Source organism: Melanotaenia boesemani, chromosome 23, assembly GCF_017639745.1.
Source record: "Melanotaenia boesemani isolate fMelBoe1 chromosome 23, fMelBoe1.pri, whole genome shotgun sequence".
NCBI classification, from domain to species: Eukaryota; Metazoa; Chordata; class Actinopteri; order Atheriniformes; family Melanotaeniidae; genus Melanotaenia; species Melanotaenia boesemani.
Window position 1 is genome coordinate 22,141,387 of NC_055704.1, and position 2,973 is coordinate 22,144,359.

Below are 2,973 nucleotides of genomic sequence, written 5' to 3' on the forward strand. Positions count from 1 at the left end.
TCAGCTGAAACACTCAGTTTATTAAATCAAGGTTGAAGACCCACCTGTTCTCTGCTGCATTTCACTAGTTTTTAGTTAGATGTCAAAATCTACATCTGGTTCTTTTAAGCTGGAATCATGTTTTAATATTGTCTTTAACTTTATTTCTTGCATTTTATCTATTTTATTTTAGCATATTCCTTCTGCGTTTATTACATTAATTTCATTTCTTTTAATCTTTATTTCTTCTTTATTTTTTTAATGCACTTGTATTGCTTTCTGCACCCTGCTGTAATGAGATATATATATATATATATATATATATATATATATATATATATATATATATATATATATATATATATATATATATATATATATATATATATATCAAAAGATAGGTAGGTATGAATCTTAGTCCTTATGGTGAAGCCCAGCGTAGGATGCCGTGTACCAACTGTCAATAATCTTCACATGTTTGCATTACAGACAATATTAGCGTGTGTATGTAGTTAGATAAGTTAATTACCTGACACCTGTAGCAACACTCCACAATACATCATGAAAAGAGACTCCCACTCATGATGTGGAAAAACAAACAGACCAATGCAAAGGCAAACAGGCACATGATTCAACAGAAAAAGCAGGGCTATAAAACGTTTCCAGTATTAATTTGGTCCTCCTTATCCTCTCACCACTAAGACCACTAACTTGCTGCAGCTTTTCTCAAATATTAAAAATCAGTTTTGCCAGTTTTCTGAGCTTGCCGAGCCAATAAATGCATCGCTAGAGGCAAAATACATAAAGTAAATCTGTTGGGGTTAAAAAAAAAAAAGTGTATTTAAAGGGGTTTTTGTGGGGTTTTTTTCCCCTGAAGCTGATGAATGCTCACAAAACAGTTCCAAATTATTATTCCCTGCAAGTTGATCGCTCACAGCTTATTGCTGCCCTGCAGGTAAAGTGGCACTCCTGTGATAAAAGCTACTTTTCAAAGCGATGTGGTATTCTATAAGAAGATGTTAAAAGCACATCAGCTTAAATATAGCACGCTTATTTTCACTATAATTGAAACCGAGCTGTACTCACCTGAGGCCTCTTTGCTTTCTCTCATCTCATCTGTGCTGTTGTCTATTCTCCTTCTTCAGATCCTATAAACCATTACAACAATGTGAGGCAAATCCAGAACAAGAAATATTTAATTGTGAAGTCACTTTTTTTTTCAGGTCTATGGGTAATTGGGAGAAGTCGCAGGGAAAATTTAATGTATACATTAAAAATAAATAAATGAATAAAAATCTAATTAACTGTATTTCATCATTAAACCATTTCCTCGCGCCTGCTAGCAAAAATGCTGGTTAACATTAATCTACTGATGACTAAGCTAAATAGTTATAATTTAATCACTGCTTGAACTTCTTTCTCTATGATTTAATGTGTTTTTGGTGTGGTTACAACTTACCTGTCGTAATGAAGCTGGCCAACCAAATTACAAGTGACGAAAACTTGCTTAAAATAAGGACAACGTCTGTTAGCAAACATATAAAGATTAGCTATTAGTTAGCAAATACCACAATTTACTTCAATTATATGCCAAAGTTAAAATAGCAAGAACACTTAACCTGTACTTTCAAATTAATCATTCATATTTAAAGTCCATCGCTACATTTGCGAGCTCATTTTCTGCATATAATGAACAGGTGTTAAACGAGAGCCAATTAACTCGCTCAATTATTAGTTGTTCGGTAAACAGAAAGTTTTTACTCATGATGCGTTCAATGAAACTACGAGATTAGAAATTCGCCTCTCAACTTGTTAAAAGCAAACAGAACCCCATTAGAAGCTGGATGTTATTTAATCTGGTTATGTTTCTCAACCCACATTGGATTTAAAATATATTCCTTAAAATCTAAACCTATACCACAAATGCAAAACTTCTCTTTTATATACCTTAAAGTGTAACTACACCTCCTACTTTTTTCATAACTCCACCAACTGTATTTGAAAAATGCCTGAAACTGGTTGGGATAGGAGCATAGACTGCATATAAAAGACAAAACAGGTCTATTTTCGACCATTTATGAATTTAAAATCATTAATAAGAGCATTTCAGATTTAATTGGGTACATATTATTAGAGTATTAACTTCTGTGGTTGTTAATAATTCCTGTAGTTGCAACGTTCAGGTACTTGCAGTTAACTTATTCTACTCCTTTATGTTTATTTCATTCATTCATTCATTTTTTTAAATTCCATTCAGAGTTCAAGGGGCATTAGAGCCTACCCCAGCTGCCACCAGGTGAGATGCAATACACTCTTAACAAGTAACCAGGCCATTGCAATTTATTTTAATAATTCAGCTTTAGTTCCTGCTAAATTAAACAGCACAACATCAGACTTAGCAGTTAAATTTAGATTCTTTTGTTTCTTTGTTTTTTCCAGAAATTAGTCAATGACAAAAGCTATTTCAAACCAGAAGTTTGCCAGTAATACTAGTACTGCTGTGCTACATGTTTTTACAGAAGGGCTGTTTTACTCCAGCCTGGAAACAGCCTGGAAACACTGGAATAAATGTGGTATATTCATAAGAGTGACACGTCACATGTTGCCGCACTCAGTGTTTGGTTCCTCAGACATTTGTCAATAGCAAATTATAAATGTGATTTAAAGGATTAAGATTTAAAGTACAGTCTTTTTATGCTATGCATAGACTTTCTTTCAGTTTATATTTGCTTGTGCCCGAGCATGTGGAGTGTGGCAAGCTGTCAATAAAGCTGTGAGACAAGTTAATCTCAGCAATACTGAAGCACAATTGCAGCACAAGACTATACCGTATTGATCACAGAGACATGTCTAGATACAAATTCTCATCAACCGTCTACGACACATTACATGAGAAACACGAGACAATAGCAGACCTAGACATTATCTCATATGATAAACAGACAAGATCAGTCACTAGGGATTTTCAGCAGTCATGAGTTTGCTTTAACCAGT

The 2,973-nt window shown here is 33.8% G+C and overlaps 1 long non-coding RNA gene across 1 annotated transcript; it reads right to left on the minus strand.

The window, feature by feature from the left end:
- Positions 1 to 1,065: 1,065 nt before the first annotated feature.
- On the minus strand, positions 1,066 to 1,687 carry LOC121634904. The gene is made up of 3 exons (XR_006009320.1): positions 1,599 to 1,687; positions 1,439 to 1,504; positions 1,066 to 1,127 (listed from the first exon to the last, which is right to left on the minus strand). It is a non-coding gene; the product is annotated as an uncharacterized LOC121634904 (long non-coding RNA).
- Between the last annotated feature and the right edge of the window lie 1,286 nt (positions 1,688 to 2,973).